Below are 22,933 nucleotides of genomic sequence, written 5' to 3' on the forward strand. Positions count from 1 at the left end.
GACATCTGTAACCCCTTTCACCCAAGTATTATTATTATTATATTATGCATTTTATATTTTATTCATAATTTTGATGCTTCTTGGCTTGACTGCTACAGCGCAATTTCTCAGGACTAGCTTGTTAGCTAATTCCCAGATCCAAGAAGCTGTAGTTTGACGAATTGATGATTATTTATTTGAGGAAAGCCGTCCCCCTGGCCTCTTTAAGTTAGTTACTGTATTGCCTTGGAGCAGTTCACAAGACGTATTGGTTGGACCTCATCCACAATGGACTTTCGCATTTATTAGGCACGAGAGTTAGTGTGCATCGACTTGGTCTGTATATCTGCTACTTACTGTATTAGGTGTTGTTGCATCTATTCAACTTGAGCAGTCGTAATATTTGCGGCCAGGACAATAATTGCTCACATGCTGTTCAATATTCAAGTGGACCCATACACATTGTGGTTAGTATCACTGGTTTCATTTATGTGCGATTTAATTAGAAACTACAGACACTGAACATTGAAGAGGTGATGTGTATTTGTCTTTCCAATTAAAGATTGGTTTAGTGTAGATTCAGGCTAAGCGATAGTCGTTAGTTTAACTATTGTTGAAATTTTGTGAATTATTAGTGTTTTGTGAATCGTAGGATGATAAAGCTTTGGGTGTTCAGAGCTTGTTTTTCGTTGAATGTATATGTAAAAGAAAACTGGACTGTAGTGATTTACAGACCTTGAGGTGAATGTGAATTTCGAATTAACCGCCAGTTTAGTGATTATGAAAATACATTAAGTACCGTGGTATTCTTGTATATGACGGGAATATGATCATATTTACAGGTATTTCCAACTTTTGGAGTGCGGTCTTTTTGTGCTGCCTTTTATGCGGCCTTAAGGTGTATTTTGTTATGAACAAACATATTAATAAACTTTACAAGTCTGTTTATTACATACCCAAGAGTATCTTTAAGGAAAATTGACGATTACTTTACGACTGTTGGTCAAATAAGTGGTGTTTAGTACACGATATTTGAACGAAAATGGATAAGCTAAAGGCAGTGGCGTTGCTATGGGGGACCCAGGGGGGCCCCCTGGCCGCCCAGATAGGCGTTTGGCCCCCATCCCCCCACATTTGAAGTTTTCTGTTATCATTGATAATAAACATACTTCTTTACTGAAAAGATATATAATAGCGTATATGTTTTACAACTTTAGTTATATATTTATTTACAGTCATGTGATGTGCATATTTTTGTTTGAAATAAAGTAAAATACTTTTAGTTAATTTACAGTTTTGACATACTCTTACTCGCCTTATGTTGGTCCCTGTTACGTGTATGGCTAGTTAAGTATACCTTAGTTTAACCAGACCATTGAGCTGATTAACAGCTCCCAGGGCTGGCCCGAAGGATTAGACTTACTGTATGGCTCGTACTCGTATATAGATGAGAAGTGAATGTTTTTTTTTTTTTTTGTTAACAATTGACACATGTGCTGCTGATATTTTTATCGGATTTTATCCATTCTAATGGTATTAATATTCTCAATTTGATCAATTTACATGCCTTTGGAATGTTTTAGCTGAGAAAGTATTTGAATTAATTTTAGTTTATTATTTACAGTTGTTCTATATATCCAATGACATTATTTTGGTTCTTGTTACCTTTACAGCTTATATAAAGCTGAGAAATTAATTAATATAGTTAGAGGTTTTTAACGCAGACTTGTTTGTTCATGATGGTTTGATCCAACTTAATGTTAACTTGTGTATGAAGTGACTGAAACTATAGTTACAGTTTTGAATAAGTGCAGTGCAATTTGCTACTGCTGCTTAGAGTTAGTTTCCTGGGAGAGATGAAGAAGAGGGAATGGGATAGATTGAAATTTTGAAGAGATTTTGGAGGGTCATAAGTCTTTCGTGTTATTGATAATATGCACTATTTTGATATATTTACATGACAAGGTTATTATACTATAGTAGAAATTAGACTAGTGTTGAATGTAAGGTTGAGGAAATTTACATAACAGTATTTGACACATTAGCACACAGGGTAAATTTTTACAACAGTTCCAACTCCATTTTTCTAAAGTAATTATGTATTTTCATGTGTGTTTTAATGTGTTCTGAATGGTTATGATAGTAATACATTGGGGAAATGAGTTGTTTTTGAGTTACTAGCCTATACACCCCTACTACATCCAACAAGGTTAGGGACCCTTTGTGAATGGGGGGTTTGGGTCGGGTAAATCACCATGGACACAAAACAGCATTTGAATTAATGAATAAAATGAGGTAAATCATAGCATACATAGCAAGCCATAGTCAGGCAATGTAGGCCAGTGCAATGTAGCCTAACATCCCTTAACCACAAGGGGGTGGCGGAACGGCGCTTCGCGCCTTATCCACATTTATAAGGATTCTTGGCAGGCATGTATATACTGGCAAGAGGTAATGTTGCGCTGCGCACACTAGCCACAGGGGTTACAGAAGGTAAATCATGTTACAATATTATTTTAAAAACAATTATAAATTTACCTTATTTGGATGGACACAAACGTTTTGATGGGTTATATCCAGAACAAGATGGTTGTAGCTCATCTACAGTGTCATCGTCGTCATCATCAGAAAATGATTCCCTAGGTGGTGATGGTGGCTGAGTGTCACTTAAAGGTGGATATAATTTAGCAGCTTCAAGTGAAAATTGGTGTAAAACTGAACTGTACTGCTGCAGGTAACACTCCATGTTGTCTTTAAAAATCAATGCATCGTGTTTCATTTTCAAAGAAATCGTGAATTAAGCTAAAATAATCAAAGTTGCAAGATGAACACAGACTGGACATAATGTCACTCTGTGCCAGACTTCAACCAAATGACAAGCAAAAATGTCTGACACCTGTTAGATTTTCACCAGGTCACGTGACTCCTAGACAACACGTAACTACCCATAATGCAATTTTAAGGGGGAAAAAATTCGCATCAGAACCACAATGCAGTTCTAAATAAAAAACAAATTCGCATCAGAGCACAAACTGTGTCCGTGTTAAAGTAAACAAAACACTTAGAAATTTTTCAAGGATGGGGATTATATAAACATTCATATCTCAAATATGGTGAATTTCCCCAAAAAGTGTTCAGAGACAGTTTGATCATTTTTTTGCAAAATGCACATTCATATCTCAAATATGGTGAATTTCCCCAAAAAGTGTTCAGAGGCAGTTTGATTATTTTTTTGTAAAATGCATCTATAATACTATAATTATTATAGAATGAGTTGGAACTATTGTAAAATAATACCGCATACAGTAAGAGTTGAAAAGAAAATCAATTCTGTAATTTAAAATACAGGTTTACGAATTACTAAATATTTTCCTTCATTCATATGGATATACACATTCGAGAATAGTATATTTTACTAATTACAGGATTGGTACATTAGTTTTGCGTAATTTTCCGTGACCCCCAAAAAGTATCTTGGCCCCACCTATGGCCCCCACCCTCCCCCGCCACGCCACTGATGTAATGCCAGCTACGCCGCTGGCTAAAGGTTGAGCAGCTGAAAGAACTCCTTCGAGAGAGACAGCTTTGTACAACACGCGTTAAGGCTGAATTTTGTCGGAGGTTAACAGACTCTGTAATGGAAGGCAGTTTGGACCCTACCAAGTTCGCCAAAGCAAAGCTAATAGAATAAGCAAAATACAAGTCAGGACGATGTCAAGGGCCTGGATAGTGTTTAGCAGGTAAATAAGTCTCTTGTGTCGTACAGATCAAGAAAGTCAAGGTCAGTTGTGAGTTCAGCCACTAATTCTTCGGTGTTAAGTGAAAAGCTTAAAGTCGAAGCACACAAAGCAGCCCTTGAAGCGCGCAAGAAGTGGTTAATGGAGAAACAAGAGAACTGAATTGGAAAAAGAAAGTTCAGCAAGATGAAAATAAACTCGAAACTTGCTGAGTTGACAGCCAAATAGGAAGTTTGTAATAACTTTGGCGCTAATTACAGTCCATTAGATGAAAATGCTGATCCAGGAAAAGGGAATAAGCTCACTTTCAGAGTCAACGCTCAAGATCTTTTGAAGACATTGGTTCATTTATTATGAAATCATTAATGCTTAAGACTGAAATTAGTTTATTGCTGACTATGCTCAGTTCCAGACATTTGATATCATTTGATAGTATTATTTCTTCCAAACTGACTTCTGATGGCGATAAATTGTATTAAAGCAAATATACTTAAGGTAAACCATTAGATATTACTTAAGGTAAACCATTAAAGTTAATTCTTGTGTGTTGATGTCTGATAATGAAGGGTACATGACGAGTTCACTCGGGACTACGAGAGACTCCCCGCGGACTTTTTCTGCTGTGGATGGGTCGCCGTTGGCTCTGGGGGCAGTCCTCAGCCCGAGGAGGACCCAGGGCAGCCGGTACTTCAATTCTCGGCGGTGCAGCAGGCCATGAGGGATGCCTTCAGGGACCTGTGGAACCTTTCCACCAATCCGTTGGGTGCAGGGTTGTAGGCGGTAGTGCTGTGGTGAGAGGTCCCCAGCAGGCATGCCAGAGCGGTCCACAGCTCGGACAGGAAGGCTGGGCCTCTGTCCGTTGTTATATGGTCCGGGACACCGAACCAGCCCTCCTCTCCAGTTGGAGCAGCCGGTTCGGTGCTCCTCTCCAGCTGGAGCAGCCGGTTCAGTGTCCCGGACCATATAACAACGGACAGAGGCCCAGCCTTCCTGTCCGAGCTGTGGGACCGCTCTGGCATGCCTGCTGGGGACCTCACCACAGCACCACCACCTACAACCCCGCATCCAACGGATTGGTGGAAAGGTTCTACAGGTCCCTGAAGGCATCCTCATGGCCTGCTGCACCGCCGAGAATTGAAGTACCAGCTGCCCTGGGTCCTCCTCGGGCTGAGGACTGCCCCCAGAGCCAACGGCGACCCATCCACAGCAGAAAAAGTCCGCGGGGAGTCTCTCGTAGTCCCGAGCGAACTCATCATGGGTGATCACCACAATCTGAGGACCCAGAAGCTCCGAGACACTGTCAGAAAGTTCGCCCCCTGCCAGCGGACGTACACCGACAGGACGACCCTCTTCACACCTCCCGGTCTGTCCTCCACCACCCACGTCTTCATCAGGAACGATGCCGTCCGCCCACCCTTAACCAGGTCCTACAGAGGGCCCTTCCTCGTGCTGGAGAGAAACAAAAAGGCATTCCAGCTGGCCATCCATAGGAAGAACGCCTGGGTATCGATAGACCACCTCAAGCCCGCACTGTTGGAGGAGGATGTCGGCGACACCCCTTAAGGCCCTCCACAGGAGATGTCGCCCCCACAGCCCACTCTCCCACAAGAAAGTTGCGTGGCCGCCCCGTGGGCCCTGGACCCAGGCAGTGCTGCAGCCAACCGCTCCCGCACGCGACGCAACCCCCAGCTGACATCGCGGAGCTGCGGCCTTCTCCAACGCCCCAGAAGATACCTGCTTTAATCAGACGTTACCTGTCTTGGGGGGTGAGTATTGTAAAGTCCCCGCTCAACGGGTTTTCTTTAGTGAACCTCCCATTTTCTATGGTGCCTTTTCTCCTGACCCTAGGTCGCAATACCTAGCCATGTTTTATGTAAATACGCATTTATTACTTACTCACTTGTGCCCTTTTGTACTGTACATGTGTCAGAGCATTGTTGTCTAAATCTGTTAATTTTGTCACGTTATCTGTATTTACCTGTCCTGTTTTACATTGAGAACAATTGACCTCGGGTCACCTGTGTGTCCTTGTACGTCTTTGTACTGACGTCCGCACGCCGCTTTATAAGCGGCCTGCTCCCTTAATAAACTAGCAGTCAATGTCTACCTGCTATCTCTTTTGCACCCTCTCACAGAAGTACTCGTCGTTCAAGAGGGAACTCCTTGCAGTCTACAAAGCAGTCCGTCACTTCCGCCACATGCTCGAGGGACAACAGTTCATGGTGCAGGCAGACCACCAACCACTAGTGCAAGCCTTCACAATGTCAGCAGACACATGGTCAGCACAACAGCAACGGCACCTGTCAGCAATAGCTGAGCACTTTTGCACCATTAAATACCTGAAGGGTTCATCGAAGACTGTGGCGGATGCACTGTCAAGAAACTGTCAACGCCATCCAGGTTGGGATGTCCTATCTTGAGATCATGGAGGCACCGAAGGACGATGAATGGCTGCAGCCAATGCTGTGGATAAACATCGCCCTCAAATGGAGCACACTGTTGATTGGCAGCGGAACGGCGACCATCACCTGTGAGACAAGCACTGGACAACCATTCCCCTACTTGCCAGAGGGGCTGAGAGGAAAAGCTTTTGGCCTCGCCAACAACCTATCCCACCCATCAGGCCAATCAGCCGCCTGAACAATAGTAGAGTGGTACATCTGGTGGGGCATGAGGAAAGATGTAAAGACATAGGCAAGAGAGTGCATCCCATGCCAGACATCAAAAGTCATTAGGCACACAATAAACTGCTGACTTTCCCACATTTACGTCGATATAGTGGGACCCCTACCCCAACTCAGAGGGGGTACAAGTGCCTCTTTACAATCATAGGCAGGAACACAAGATGGCCAGAAGCAATACCAATTTGGCAACAGACAGCAGATAGCTGCGTTAAATCCCTCGTTGAGTGGGTCAGTAGGCACGGAGTTCCCCAGATCGTCAGCAGCGCCAGGGGGCTAACTTTACCTCCACCCAATGGAACGCCCTCGCTGACAGTCTGAGGATGAAAATTGCACACAACAACAACCTGCAACCCTGAAGTAAATGAGATAATTGAGAGGTTGCAAAGGTCACTGAAGCCCCCTCTCACTGCCAGATACCAAGGCAGAAGTTGAAGAGAATTCCTGTGGGTCCTGCTGGGACTCAGGACAACACTGCATGAAGCATTCAACACATCTCCAGCAGAAGTCCTGTACGGCTAAGCATTAATAATGCCAGCAGACATTTTTCAAGAAAATACAAGCGCAACAACAACATGCGACACCAGAAAGGCGATAGAAAAATTGTTACCGGCCAAAACAACCTACTGGGCAAACATAAAGGTTTACGTCCCCAAAGATTTAGAGAGTGTAAAATACACGTTCATCCAGGTCGACGCACAGAACTAACCCCTCCCCTCCTCAACATACTCCGGCCCACACAGAATACTCCAGACGACCAAAAGGCTACCAGATGATAGTCGACAGGAGGATGACGTGGGTCTTGATCGACCAGTTGAAACCAGCATCCATACCAGACACCAGCCACAGACTTGGGCCTCTCCTGAGGGGGTGGGTGGGGAATACTGTAGCCTCCAATTGGTAGGCGTACCTGACGAATCAACTTTCTCCGCACAAGAACAACCATGCGGTCACCACACGGCTGAGAGAAACAAAGATTCTGATGATAATGTTTTATGTAAATATCTCCAACATTATCGCCACCTTTCATGTATTATCATTCTGTACACTATTACGCCAGCTATTCAACCATGTATATTTATTTTATATTCAAATGTTTTAAATCTATGCATCTGTTATTTTGTATCTGTGAAGAAACACAGATGCCCATAGTTGATCCCCTTCCTCGATCTGTCAAGAGGTCGGGACTACTTTGCGGCTTGCACAAGCCGTTGACCTTTGTGAATTTTTAATAGATTAGTAAGCTTCTGACCTGCACTTTCGTTTGTACCTCTCTCACAGTTTGAAATAGTTCTTGCATTGAAATAAGAGAATGAAATAAGAGAAAAATATGGAGCATATTAGGCTGCCAGTTTGTGAATTTTGAACGAAATCTTATGCAGTCATATCATATCACTTAATAGCATAGCTGTACCTCACTTTTGACCAATTGATTTCTGGACCTGATATGACAAGTAATTTTATTGCACGTTTTACTTAGGTTTTGGTTGGGAAAATTTGCATATGGCTGATATTGCACAAATCTTTTAACAGGTGTATGTTGCTGTTGAGGACAGAGACTACCTTCGATTTCTTTGGTGGGAAGATGGGACTACATGTAGCCAACCTGCAACATATAGAAAGACTGTTCACTTATTTGGAGCTACATCATCATCTAGTGTTGCCAGTTATGCATTGACAATAAAGATGGATATGATCAGAGTAATTGATGGGATCCTTGACCATTTTCATGTTGATGACTGCTCAAAGGCATCAAATGAAGAGGTAAGTTTGATGCAAGGAGCAAGATAGACTAAAGACTTGTGCCAAGGGTGGATTAAATCTCGAAACATTTCGGTACTAGTAAAATTTTACTTGATGGCCTACCATGTAATTCAGTTGATGATATCCTTTCTGCAGTGAATATGGACCACTCTCCCTTCTCATAAAGTATTAGGATTACAATGGGATCTTAATTGTGACAAGTTAAGTTTGTTTGCTTTTGGAGGTATTCCCCAGACTAAAAGGGCACTAAAGTTCATTGCTTCTCTGTATGCTCATTTAGGATTGGCAGCCCCATTTGTTTTTTTGGAAAGGTTATCCTGGGATGAGATATCAGCTGTTGATTTGATTCAACAGCTATCATTGTGGTTTGGAAAAACAAATGGTTTATTTAATGTGATACTTGACAGGAATATCCTTGAGTCTGCTGGCAATGTGGGTGAAACTGATATTCACATCTTTTGTTCTTGGGGATGAAAGACTGCAAAGTGGGAGTAAGTACCAACAGTTATTGTTGTGTGCACGGTTTTAAAATTTTTCTGCATATCCTAAATTTAACATATCTGAGATAAGCTTAATTTATTCATGCTTAAAACTGTTCATTTTTATCTAATTTCTTTGACTTAGTGATGCACGTTTAGATGGCTATAGTGTAGTTGCTTATCTTCATATTAACACTGGTGAGGTAGTTTCTTGTCTTTTCTATAGGGAAAAGCATGAGTTGCCCCCTTAAGGCAGTTTCTATTCCAAGATTAGAATTAACTGCAGCTTGCTTGGTTGTTAAAGTGCACAGTTCACTGATTGATTGATGCCTTTAAAACAAATACTTGTAGGGTAAACTTTTAGACAGACAGTACAGCTGTGTAACAGTACATTAACAGTGACTGAGAAAAGTACATCACATTTGTGGCAAACAGAATATCCTTCATACGGGATTATTCCCACCCTAGTCAAGAGACATCTTCCCTCAAAGATTAACCCTGCAGATGACGCCTCTAGAGGGCAGCAGTCATCCAGGTGGTTGCAAGGACCAGAGTTCTTAAGGCAGAGTGATGTTGCTGGCCACTTAATCTGAATGTATTGCAGACCATTACTGATAAAATGGAAATTACGGACACTAAGGTTAAATCAACAGCATTGACTGTGATTACTATTGATGATAACCAAACTTTGAAGTTGATTCTTTATTTTTCAGATTGGTATATATTAAAGAGGATTGTGGCACATTATAAAACTACATGACTGTGTAAGGCACAAATAATGGACCACAATAACTGCAAGTGACATGAAGAAGGCTGAAGTATCCATTCTGTAGATTGTCCAAAACAGTACTTACTACAATGAAATAAGGACTTGCTTGACAAGGGTAGAGTAAAGGACAGTAGTACTTTGTGTAAACTAAAGCCCAATCATTGGGGTCGATGGTTTTACTTTGTGTTTGGGGTAGACTGCAAAATTCTACTCGGGACCATGACACGGAAGCATCCCATAATATTACCAAAGCATCATCACATAAAGTTGACAATCGAAGACCACCATGAGAAAATGGGACACATGGGTAGAATTGCAGTTTAGTCAAATATCTGACTTAAGTGTTGGGTAATAAGAGACAACAGAACTTTAAGACATGTCCTGAAGGACACTGTAACGTGCCATAAGGTTCAAGGTCAAGACCTTGACCAATGCATGGCTGATTTACCGAAGACGATGTTGCTAGTTATGACCCTCCATTTGGCAATACTGGCCTAGATTGCTTTGGTCCTTATTTTGTGAAGCGTGGTTATTCTCAAATGGAAAGATATGTTCTTCTTTTTATCTAGTTTTGCAACTAGAGCTGTGCATTTAGAAGTTATAGATGACTTGACTACATCTGCATTTACTAATGGACTGTGACGATTTTTAGCAAGGAGAGGAGCAGTTCAGGTAATGGTGATAGAGGTACCAATTTAACAGGAGTAGCAAGGGAACTTCAAAATTCCCTGAAGTCTCTCAATCAAACAGCCATTGTCAGTGCTCTACTAGTTCGGCAGGTGGCTGGTTTTTTAATCCATTTTGGTGGTGCCTGGAAGCAGTAAATAAGAACTGTAAGGAGGAAGGTATTGGCTTTAGATCAACAGGTCCTTAGAGATGACTGCCTACACAAACTTTGTGAAATTGAGGCGACTATTAATTAGCAGACCCTTGACTACATTTCCCAGTAATGTCACTGACCCATTGCCTTTGTCTCCAAATTTATTGCTCACATTGAAACGATGACCATCAAAAATAGGTTCTTTTTCAGACAATGATCATGTAAGATCGAGACGTGTGCAGTATCTTGCTGATTTGTTTTGGTCTTAGTGGACTAGAGAGTATTTGACTAATTTACATAATAGATACAAATGGACAAAAACTAGGCGAAATTTAGCAGTTAGTGACGTGGTTCTGCTGAAGGACGAAATGCAGCCACGAAATAGGTGGCCACTTGCTTTAGTCGTAAATGTTCATACTTCAAATGATGTTCTCATTCGAAGTGCCATATTGAGGTGTGAAGGTCGCGAAATAGTTCATGCTGTCACTAAATGATATTAGTGCGTGATGACCGCTGAGAAGTTTGAAAAGTTATCAGCTTTATGTATGGTAGCATAAATTATGTACTTTGTAATGTTGCATTTATGACTTGTAATTTTATGACGGTAAAATTTTCAAATTTTGTTTAAACCTACTATTGTATGTTTGTGAGTGTTCAGATTTTGTGTAAGAATGCTCAATTTACTTTGCAGAGGCATATTGTATTAGAATAAATGCCAAGTGAACATTTATTACTTTTAATTGTACATTGGAGGTAGGTTTAGGATTGACCCTGGCAATAGTTTGTGTTTCTTTTCAATGCATTTGAATCTTCACCCTTAAAGTGAAAATATGTTTTTGCTGTAATTCGGGTAAATATTTGACTGGTGGTGGTTGTTCCCAGAAGCAACAAGGGGGAGGGTGTAAATGCCGTATGCATTTTATATTTTATTCATAATTTTGAGGCTTCTTGGCTCGACTACACAGCGCAGTTTCTCAGGAATAGGTTGGTAGGTAATTGCCAGATTCAAGAAGCTGTAGTTTGACGAACTGATGGTTGTTTGAGGAAGCCGTCCTCCTTAAGTAAGTTCAGTAACTGTATTGCCTTGGAGCAGTTCACAAGACGTATTGGTCGGACCTCATCTACAATGGACTTTTGCATTTATTAGACATATGGACTGGACGAGCGTTGGCGTGCATCGACTTGGACTGCATAGCTGAGACTTATCGTAAGAAGTGTTGCATCCATTTGCTTGAGCAGTCGTAATATTATTGCCCCCATGCTGTTAGATATTTAAGTGGACCCATACACATTGCGGTTAGTATCACTGATTTCATTTGTAGCAATATGTGATTTAATTAGAAACCCTGTTAATGCTTATGTTTACGGTTGTGACAAATTTGTTATCTACAGTAATTAAAAGGTATTATTTGCAATCTTATAAATTAAATGTATTTAGGTGATAGGCAATTGTTATTTTGCTGTCATTTAAATGAATGTAACCTTTTACAGAGACCTCGTTCTCGGAACCCCTATGAAAATAAAGAAGCCTCAAGAGCGCACTCGATCTCACCCACTGTAACATGCATGCGGCAACAGGAACAGTCTCACAATGAGGGGTGAGGCGGCGACTACGAAGACAGCTTCTCTACTGTGCAAACTACAGGAACTGTATACTGACGACGTGATGTGTAATTATCTTTCCAGTTACTAAATGATCTAGGGTAAGTTATGATTCAGGCTAAGCAGCAGACGTTAGTTTAACCACTGTTGAAACTTTATGATTTATCATAGTGTTTCGTGTATCGTAGGATAATAATGCTTTGGGTGTTCCGAGCTTGTTTTTCATTGAATGTATGTATGTAGATGAAAACTGGACCAGTGCTGAACAAACCTTGAGGAAATGTGAATTTCGAATTGACTGAATGTTTAGTGAGTTATGTAAATACGTTTAGTACCGTAGTATTCATATAAATGACGGGAATATAAATGTTTACAGGTATTTCCAACTTTTGAGTACGGTCTTTTGTGCTGCCCTTTATACGGCCTTATGGTATATTGTTTCATGTAAACTCAAACATAGATAAATTTTACAAGCCTGTTTATCATACTAAAGAGTATCGTTAAGGAAAATTGACGACTACTTAACGCTTGTTGGCAAGACTGTTGGTCAACTAAGTAAGTATTGTTTAGTACTCGATATTTGAGTTAAAATGGATAAGCTAAAGATTGAGCAGCTGAAAGATCTCCTTCGAGAAAGACAGCTTCGTACAACAGACTTAAGGGCTGAATTACGTCAGAGGTTAACAGACTGTAATGGAAAGCGGTTTGGACCCTACAGAGTTCGCCAAAGCAAAGCTAATAGAATAAGAAAAATGCAAGCAGGATGATGTCATGGGCCCTGAGGATAGTGTCTCGCAGGTAAATAAGTCTCTTGTGTTGCACAGATCAAGAAAGTCAAGTTCAATTGTAAGTTCAGCCACTAATTCTTCAGTGTTAAGTGAAAAGCTTAAAGTTGAAGTACATAAAGCAGCCCTTGAAGCGCGCAAGAAGTGGTCAATGGAGAAACAAAAGAATTTAATTGGAAAAAAGAAAGTTCGGCAAGAAGAAGAAAATATGAAAATAAACTCGAAACTTGCTGAGTTGACAGCCAAAGAGGAAGTTTGTAAAAACTTTGGCGCTAATAACAATCCAGTAGATGAAAATGCTGATCCAGGAAAAGGGAATAGGCTCAAAGATACGAGTAGCGCTTTCAAAGACAACTATCAAGATCTTTTGAAGACATTGGTTTCATTTAATATGAAATCATTAGTGCCTAAGAATGAAATTAATTAGTTTAGTGGTGACTATACTCAGTTCCAGACATTTATGAAATCATTTGACAGTATTATTTCTTCCAAACTGACTTACGATGGCGATGAATTGTATTAAGCCAATATTAAGGTAAACCATTACATATAGTAAATTCTTATGTTGTCTAATAATGAAGGGTGCAAGGAAGCCAGACGTCTTGTAAAAGGCATGGATGATTTTGCCATTTTGTTAAACTGCAAAAATGCTGTATAAAATGCTGATGATGGGACAGCTGAGCAGAACACTCAAAAAAAAAAAAAAAAAAAAAATACGAGAGATTGTTAGGAAGCTGCCCTATTACATTAAGGAACGTTGGCGTCGTAGAGTTCACTCCCTTTGGATAACTTAGGGCAGAGCAAGTTTTACAGATTTGGTTTCCTTTGTAGAGGAAGAGGCTGAAGTGGCAAACTATACCTCTAATGGCCGTGATCGATTCAGCAAAGGACAGAATACTGATAAGGTGCATCAAGAAAGCAAGACGAGGGACACATGTCTTGTAATGCTGCTGCTGTTACAGATATGAAGTGTCAAATGTTGTTACTGTGGAGACAACCATTTTATGGAAACTGCAAGAAACTAATGGATATAAGTTACACTGAAAGATTTGAGATTATTAAAGGCAGAAAACTGTTTCATAGTAGCTTTGAGACACTGCTCAAGTCTGCTCGCATAAGTGAACTTGTTAAGTTATTGGTAGAAATCACAATACCCTGATGCACAGAGAACCTGATGTTCCCAGCCTTTTAACAAATAATTCAGAGGTGAGTGTAACTTCAAATACATTATTCCAGTCATGCAACTGTGTTAGAATGAATATCATTCCAGTCAGAGTGCATTTGCAAAATGGGAAGTCTGTGGCAACTTATGCATTTCTTGACTCTGGTAGCTCTGCTACATTCTGTGCTGAAAGCTCATGTAGAGGGCTTGGTATAAACTTGATTATTAGAAAAGACTCAAACTTGATGTGGCTTTTCTTCGACAACAGGATAAGGTTTTCGACAGTTGTTGTTAATGACCTGGCATCAAGTGACTTGGATCAAAATAATTTTGTAAAGCTTACGACCAGTTATGTAGTAAATCAAATTCCTGCAAGTTACAGCAAGTACTCGGGGCATAATTGTCAAAAATGAACTTAGGACTGGCCACGCCTCTCAAATATGGAATTATGGCCACGCCTCTCAAATATGGAATTACCTCGCTTGGACCCTGAAGTTGAGATAATGATAGAAAATGACATTTCGACAATAATGGAACCTTGGGAGGTAATTCATTTTAGTGTAAAGAATGGACCTTATGCCGTATGTACTATCCTTGGATGGTATGTATTTTGGCTACCTAGCAAAAAACTTGGTTTGTCGGTCAATAGAGTGAACGTTGCAAAACATGACTTGGATGAAATTCTGATTGACATGTATGATAGATACTTCAAAGACTTGAACTGCACAAGAGTTGGTTACTCAACTGAGGACAGGAAATGGTTAATAAAGTTATAGTTGCAAGCTCCTCCCAAATGGACATTATGAAATTTCACTTCCTTTTGAAGATGACAAAATAAACTTCCCAAGCAGTGAAATGTTGGCTTACAGAAAACTACTTATTTTGAAAAACAAATAAGAAAAAAATGTACAGTTTAAACAGAAATATACTATTAAGTTTATCTCATATGTTAAATTTAGGATATGCAGAAAGTTTCAAACCCAGCAGACAATAATAACTGTTAGTACATACTCCATTTTGAAGTCTTTCATCCCCAAAATCAAAAGAGATGTTTGTTGTTTGATTATGCAGCAAAGGTTCACGGTACAGTCATGCTCATATCTGAGGTGGCATGATTCTTTTTGTATTAAGCCTCAGACTCAACATGTTGCCAAATAGTTAAACTTTTTTTTTTTCATTTCCAATGTCATACATGTCGACAAGTTTGCGAATTCACAGCTAACACTATTTTCCGTATGGTTATAGAAATATTATCCCTTTTATGCATTGAAATAATTCGTAATCTTTGTGATCTGAACTGTTTTTTTTTTTTACGTTGCTTAGCTCAAAGCACGGTATGATACAGTTAACGTTGCTGTCAATGTCAGAGTGCTGTTACATGCTCCCCGGACTGGTCAACGTAACTACTTCGGCAGCATTATAATAGTAGACCTAATAAGTACAACAGTCATGACCAATTTTCAAAATGGGAATATGAATTACAAAATTTTCTTTGAATGTTGAAGTTTAAGGCTGTGTTCAAGCTGACTTTATGTTGCGAGATGATTTATAGGCCTAAAAAAATAATCGAAGCCTTCTTGAGATGTAATGTTACTAAATTATTTATTGGCAGAGATTATCTGTCCTTTGAAGCAAAAAGATGACAATTTAAATTATATGGAGAAAATGGCTATCAATCGTAATATCAATTCGTATTAATACCAAGGCCCTTGAAATACTTGTTTTTTAACTGGCTTTAAATATTTTCTTACGTCCCTCTGCTCGCTTTTTGTTGTATAATTTATTCATTCATATGGTTACTTGAAGTGTAAGAATATGCAGATAACTTCATATGCTTTCTGGCCAGAAATTAATAGAGATGTGAATGCTAAGTGTAATGTATTTATAGTAGGTAAAGAAATCTGATAACTAATAGTACCAGGAACAAAATCTTGGCTTTAACAAAAGAATAATTGCATAAACGAATAGTTCCTCGTCATCCATAATTTTTGAAGTTAACAAATATAACCATTTTATTTTTGTGAAAATCCAAATATGTTAATATAAAATACATGTCAAGATAATTTTTTGTTACTAATCATTTAGACTTGTAGTGCCCGGTGGTTTATGCTGACACCACTCTAATCGTTGCGTTACACAGGCTTCTCCCACCAGACTGTTGATATCGGTGGATGTGTTCTAGGTACAGTAATACTTTTTGTATTTACTTACATTTTTTCAGCGTTGAGGCGTAAAAGAATCAAATAGGACTATTTCAAAATTTATGGTTCCATGAAAGCAATATTGTTATGACTGATTTTTAATTTTTTTTATTTTAACATTTGAATTGAGGTTTGATGACTTTTTTTATCGAACGCATCGGCGATGAGTGAAAGTTTTGAAAATGTTTCGTAACTTTTTCCGAAATTTGGCTACACGTGATATTTTGTTAGTTTTGAAACAGATTTCAATTTCATGAAACTTATTATAGCTTTATTTTATGAAATAATTGCGTTTTTGCATTGAAATAAGAGAAAAATGGAGCTTGTTAGGTTGCAAGTTCGTGAATTTTTCACGAAATCCTATGCAATCATGTATCATTTAAAAGCATAGTTGTACCTCAACGACCAGTTGGTTTCTGAACCTGAAATGACAAGTTTATTGGAAGTTTTAGTTTGGTTCAGTTGGGAAAATTTGCATATATGGCTGATATTGCACAAATGTTTTATCAGGTGTGTGTTCCTATTGAGAACAGAGACTACCTTCGATTTCTTTGGTGGGAAGATGGGACTACATTTAGCCAACCTGTAACTTATTGAATGGCAGTTCACCTATTTGGAGCCACTTCATCTAATGTTGCTAGTTATGCACCGAGACAAAATGATACTGACAATTAAGATAGATATGACCGGACAGTAATTGATGGGATCTTTGACCATTTTTGTGTTGATGACTGCTCAAAGGCATCAAATGAGATAAGTTTGGCACAAGGAGCAAGAAAGACTAAATACTTATGTGCCAAGGGTGGATTCAATCTCAAAGTTTCAGTACTAATCAAATTTTACTTGATGGCCTACCATGTAATTCAGCTGATGATGATATCCTTTCTGCAATGAATGATGGAACTCCTCTCCATTCTCATAAAGTATTAGGATTAGAATGGGATCTTGATTGGGACAGGTATAAGTTTGTTTGCTCTTGGCAGTATTCCCCAAACTAAGAGAGCAGTACCGGAGTTCATTGGTTCTTTGTATACTCCTTTAGGAATGGCTGCCCCATTTGTTCTTTGGGAAGTCATTACAGGATGCATGTTGCCAAAGGTTATCCTGGGATGAGATATTACCTGTCGATTTGATTCAACAGCTATCATTGTGGTTTGGTAAAAACCAAGGGTTTGTTTAATGTGATACTTGACAGGAATATCTTTGATTCTGTTGACAGTATGGGTGAAACTGAGCTTCACTCATTTAGTGACAAGTTTACAAGACTGTTGTAGTTGCTCCTCATTATATTAACACTGGTGAGGTAGTTTCTTGTCATTTTCTATAGGGAAAAGCACGAGTTGCCCCCCTTAAGGCAGTTTCTAATCCCAGGTTAGCATTAACTGCAGCTTGCTTGGCTGTGAAAGTGCACAGTGCACTGATTGATTGATGCCTTTGCAACTACTACTGTGAGGCTTCAAGAAAAGTCAGGAGTGAAAGACTGATTCTTTATTATTTTCGACAGATGTTTATAAGACAAAAAGCGGACGGAAAGGTAGCCGGCAACCCAAGGCCTCCTGCTGCGTCCATACACGATTTGTGTTTTCTGGCAAGCACAAAAATACATACAACATTTGTTACATGGCATATAAAAGGTAGATAGACATATCAGCATAAGATGAGGTACACAAAGAATCGGAAATAAAGACAGGTAAAATACATGACGTAATTAATGTACATCTGAAAAGAGAAACACAAGGAAAGAGGCACGATTTGTCACTCTTAAAAATACCCCCACCAAGACAATAATTAGTGGAGCAATTATTGGATGAATCAACATTAATCATGGAGGCGCTGAGGCAGTCGGAGTGGGCCCCTGCTTCTGGAGAACTGTGGGCGTGGGGTGGAGCTGACACCTGGGGACGGCTGGATGCGTTTTCTGGGCCGTCTCGGGCCCCGCTTTGGGGAAAGCAGGCGCGCCTCAGGCAGGAGTTGCAGGGAACACTGGGGCGCCTACCTACTTCTTCGCAAACTTCGCTGTCTAACAGGAATGCGGGTTTCAGTCTGTCGATGGTGATCCAGTCCTCCCGCCCGTGGATGTCGAGGAGGAATGCTTTGCTGACCTGCCTGATGATTCGGTGGTGCCCCCTGTAGGGCCTGTTTAAGGGCAGGTGGTGAGCGTCCACCCTGACAAAGACATAAGCACAGGAGTGTAAGGCTGGTGGGCTGTAGGTGATGTGATGGTTCTGTCGGTGAAGTCTTGTGGCAGGGCGCGAACCTCTGTGCGAGTTCCCTCAACCTCGGGAGGGGGGTGTCGGGAATTCTCCGGGTACGGTCAGTGTTTCCCCGTAGACTTTCTCAGCAGGGGAAGTGTCGCCATTTGCTTTCGGTGCGGTGCTGAGACCCAGCAGGACCCAGAGCAGCTGTTCCTTCCACCTCTCGTCAGTGCAGCATGCAATGAGAGTTGCTTTAAGCGAGTGGTGCACCCTCTCAGGGTTGTATGCCGTTGTGCTGTGTGAGTTGTACCCATCAGGCATGCCAAGGAGACCTGGAGTTCTGACAGGAAGGCAGGTCCCCTGTCCGTAGTGATGCTGTCTGGCACTCTGAAACGGCTGATCCAACTGGAGAGGTTCTCTGCACATGATGATGTTGATGCTTCATCCATGGGGGTTGCTTTGGGCCAGGGGGTGGAGCGGTCTATGATCATCAGGAGGCATCTGACTCCCCCCATCTGCGGAAGGGGCCCGACGACGTCGATGTGGACGTGGCCGAACCACAACGAGGCTGGGGAAAATCGCCAATCCCTGATTCAGTGTGCCAAGATGTTTTGCTCGTCTGGCATGGGATGCAGCTCCTTGCCCACTGGCAGATGTCCTTGTTGATGCTGTGTCAGACGAACTTGTTAGTCATAAGGCATGCCGTTGTGTGCCCCGATGGATGGGAGACTGTGGACAATGTGGAACACTTGTTTTCTCCTCGATGCAGGCACCAGGGGGCATGGGCGCCCTGTGCTGGTGTCGCAGAGGAGAGTTGTCCGAGTTTGCTAAGGGCACGTCTTCCCATTTGAGAGCCATCACTGCTGTCCTGTAGTCCGCCGTCTCTGGATCCGCTGCTTGTTCCCTCGCGAGGTCTTTGTAGTCGATGCCGAGGTGAAGGAAATTGATCTCTATTCTTGACAGAGCGTCGGCCACTGGGTTTTTCTTGCCAGGGACGTAGTTGATAGTGCAACAGAACTCGGAGATGGCGGTCAGGTGCTGCTGTTGCCTTGCAGACCAGACATCCCCATGTTCCAAATGCGTGAACCAAGGGTTTGTGGTCTGTTAGGATTGTGAATCAGTTCCCTCCAGCAGGTACTTGAGCGCCTCACAGCCTGGTAGATAGCCAGCAGCTCTCTGTCGAAGGCGCTGTAGCAGGTCTCTGCTGGCAAAAACTTGCAGCTGAAGAAGGCCAAGGGCTGGGGCATGCAGTTCACCAGTTGCTTGAGTACTGCACTGCAGGCGATGTTGCTGGCATCCGTTGTCAATCTGAGGGCAGCGCAGGGTTGTGGTGAGTAAAGGTGGTGGCACTGGAGAGGGCCCTTTTCGTCTGGATGAATGCCTGCTGGTGTGGAGCTTGCCATGTTAGTGTTTTCAGTTTCCCCTTCAGGATTGACGTCAGGGGGTACCTGATGTGGGCGACATCTGGGATGAAGCGCCGGTAGTATTTTATAGTCCCAAGTAACTCCTGAAGGGCCTTGATGGTTTGTGGTTCCGGGAAATTTTCTATAGCTGTAAGCTGTAGTTTGGCGAATTGATGATTGTTTGAGGAAAGCCATCCTGAAAGTTAGTTTTTAGCTTCTGTGTTTCCTTGGAGCAGTTCATATTGGTCGGACCTCATCTACAATGAATTTTCGCATTTATTAGGCATGTGGACTGGACAAGAGTTGGTGTGTATTGACTTGGACTGTTTAACTGCGACTTATCTTAGGTGTTGCATCCATTCAAGTTGAGCAGTCGTAATATTATTGCTCCCATGCTGTTAATGTAATTAGTATCACTGGTTTCATTTATGTAGCAATATGTGATTTAATTAGAAACCTTGTTAATGTTTGTTTTTTGGTTTTGACATTTTTTATTTAGCTACAGTAATTAAAAGATATTAGTTGCAATGTTATAAATTGAATGTATTTAGGCGATAGGGAATTTATATTTTGCTGCCATTTAAATGAATGTAACATTTTACAGACCTCGTTCTTGGAACTCCAATGAAAATAAAGTGAAGAAGCCTTACAAGCATTCTCACAACTGTAACAAGCATGGTTTAAGCATGCCCGTGACCAAGAGAGCACAGCACGCACTCGACCTATTATCCCAGCCCCTCGGAGAAGCATCACCCAGGGAAGCCTGGGACGAACTATGGGGGTCGGTAACACTGCCAGGCCACGATGAAAACAGGAGGAAGAGGAAGGTAGATTTAACAAGAGTGATTTTCCTTTGGTGCCTCACGCAGGAAGTTAGGGGCCAGATAAAAGATGCAGATGCCCTTGACATTGATGCCTAAGTTGATGTTGCCCAGAAGATTCATGAGGTCACAAGGCCTCCAAACACGCCGCCACCCAGGGAGCCTGCAGCCTGACGGAGGAGAATGATAACAGCGATGGAGACATCAATGCCGTTTACAGGAAGACGTCACCATCCAGGGAACACAGGACATGGTCAAACCTGGTGTGGTGCTTCTTCCATAGAAAATTCGGAACCAACGTCAGGAACTGCAGACCACCCTGTTCCTTTACAAAAAACGACAAAAGCAGCCACAAGTAACGGCTGTGGCTGTGAAATCCAACTCCCCCCGACCAGCAGGCTTCTTCACGAGATGAAATTTCGAAACGGCGCCTGCTGGTAGGTACGGGAGCAATGCAGTCGGTTTTCCCACCATCCGAGGAAGATTTAGAAAAGATAACTGACTCAACACCCACCCTCATAGCAGCAAACGGAACTCCCATCCGCACGTATGACACGGCGACCTTGACTATATCAATTCTGGGCTGCAGATACCACTGGCCTTAGTCATTGTGGAGGTCAAGTTCCCCCTTCTGGGCACAGATTTCCTAGGGCACCATGGACTTCTGGTCGACGTCGGAAGACAACGCCTCCTCGACACGGGAACCTGCCACTCCCGTCAGCTCTCCACCAGACCTGGAATGCCCACCATCTGCGCCACAGCCCCCAACGGCTACACATCCCTCCTACAGCAGTTCCCAGACATATTCAAACCAGAGCTATGCCAGCCACCAGGGGCTTCAGCTAAGCACAGCATCTTCCATCCTATCACCAAGACAGGCCCACCAACCCATGCCAAGTTCCAACGACTGTCCCCCCAAAAGTTACAAGATGCCAAACATGCCTTTGCAGAGATGGAACGGATGGGCATCTGTAAACAAGCATAAAACCCTGGACGTCTCGTGTCCCTCCACAGGGTGATGAAGTCAGATGGTTCATGGAGGCCCTGCAGGGACTATCGGCGCTTGAATTTACTGATAACACCATGAATTTACTGATAACACCAGACCACTACCCTCTCCCTAACATTCCAGACTAGACAAGCGCCCTCCACGGTGTGAAGATTTTCTCCAAGATGAACCTACTGAAGTCATACTACCAAGTCCCTGTGCACCCCGACCACATCCCCAAGACCACCATCATCATGCGCTTCGGGACTTATACATTTTCCTATTCCACCTTCGGTCTCACGAATGTAGGTGCTACATTCCAGCACCTGAGGGACACCACCTTGGGGGATCTGCCTTTCTACATCTGCTACAGTGATACAGCGATGACTTTCTCATCTTCTCCAAGCCCCCAGAGAAACACCTTAGCCTAGTCCGCGCCGTCCTGAAACGTCTGCAGGACAGCGGCCTGGTCGTCAGGTTCGACAAATGCAGTATCTGGAAAGAAAAACTAAACTTCCTCAGGCAGGAGTGTGCCCCACGGCCTCTAAGCCTCTAAAGTAAAAGCTAGTGAATTTCTTGAACCCACAAACCAAGGTCCTTCAGGAGATTCTCGGGATGATAAACAACTACAGACGTTTCCTCCCAGACATCGCTCGCATTATCTACCCCGATATCAATCCTGAAGGGCAAGCCAAAAACACTGCCCTGGGAGGCTCTGCAGCAGCAGGCATTCATAGAAACAAAGGCAGCCCTCTACAGTGCCACAACCTTGACTCACCACAACCCCGCAGCTGCCCTCAGCAGCAACATCGCCTCCAGCGCAGTACTCGAGCAACTAGTGAACAGTGCCCGCAACCCTTGGCCTTCTTCAGCCACAAGTTTTTGCCAGCAGAGACACTCTACAGTGTCTTCGACAGGAGCTGCTGGCTCTCTACCAGGCCATGAGTCACTTCAAGTACCTGCTGGAGGGGACTGAATTCACGATCCTAACAGATCACAAACCCTTGGTGCACGCATTTGCAAAGCCAGGAGCTGTGTGGTCAGCAAGGCAACAGCAACACCTGACCGCCATCTCTGAATTCAGGTGCCCCATCAACTACATCCATGGCAGGAAGAACCCAGTAGCAGATGCCCTGTCAAGAGTAGAAATCAATTCCTTCATCTCAGCATCGACTACAAAGACCTGGAAAAAAAACAAGCAGCAGACCTAGACCAGACTACAGGATGGCTCTTAAGTGGGAAGATGTGCCCAGCAAACTGAAACACAACTCTCCTCTGCACACAACAGCGCCTCATGACTGACAAGTTCGTCTGGCATGGCGTGGGCAAGAAGCTGCATCCCATGCCCGGCAAGCAAAACGTCCCAGCACAAAGAGTCCAGGGTCAGCGACTTCCCCCAGCCTCATCAACACTTCAGCCACATCCACATCAACGTCGTCGGGCCTCTTCTGCAGTCAGGAGGAGCCAGATACCTCCTGACGATCATAAACCACTCCACCCAGTGGTCCGAGGCAAACCCCCCATGGAGGAGGCATCAACAGCGTCAT

At 42.3% G+C, this 22,933-nt stretch overlaps 2 long non-coding RNA genes across 2 annotated transcripts; both read left to right on the forward strand.

Moving 5' to 3' along the window:
• Positions 1–225: 225 nt before the first annotated feature.
• Positions 226–8,652, forward strand: LOC136825005 (uncharacterized). The gene is made up of 3 exons (XR_010849205.1): positions 226–446; positions 7,931–8,161; positions 8,569–8,652. It is a non-coding gene; the product is annotated as an uncharacterized lncRNA (long non-coding RNA).
• A 2,729-nt stretch (positions 8,653–11,381) lies between these two features.
• Positions 11,382–21,382, forward strand: LOC136856486 (uncharacterized). Its single transcript, XR_010858358.1, has 3 exons — positions 11,382–11,525; positions 11,721–11,932; positions 20,182–21,382. It is a non-coding gene; the product is annotated as an uncharacterized lncRNA (long non-coding RNA).
• Positions 21,383–22,933: the final 1,551 nt, after the last annotated feature.

The sequence above is a fragment of the Macrobrachium rosenbergii genome, chromosome 36 (genome assembly GCF_040412425.1).
Source record: "Macrobrachium rosenbergii isolate ZJJX-2024 chromosome 36, ASM4041242v1, whole genome shotgun sequence".
Classification (NCBI taxonomy): Eukaryota; Metazoa; Arthropoda; class Malacostraca; order Decapoda; family Palaemonidae; genus Macrobrachium; species Macrobrachium rosenbergii.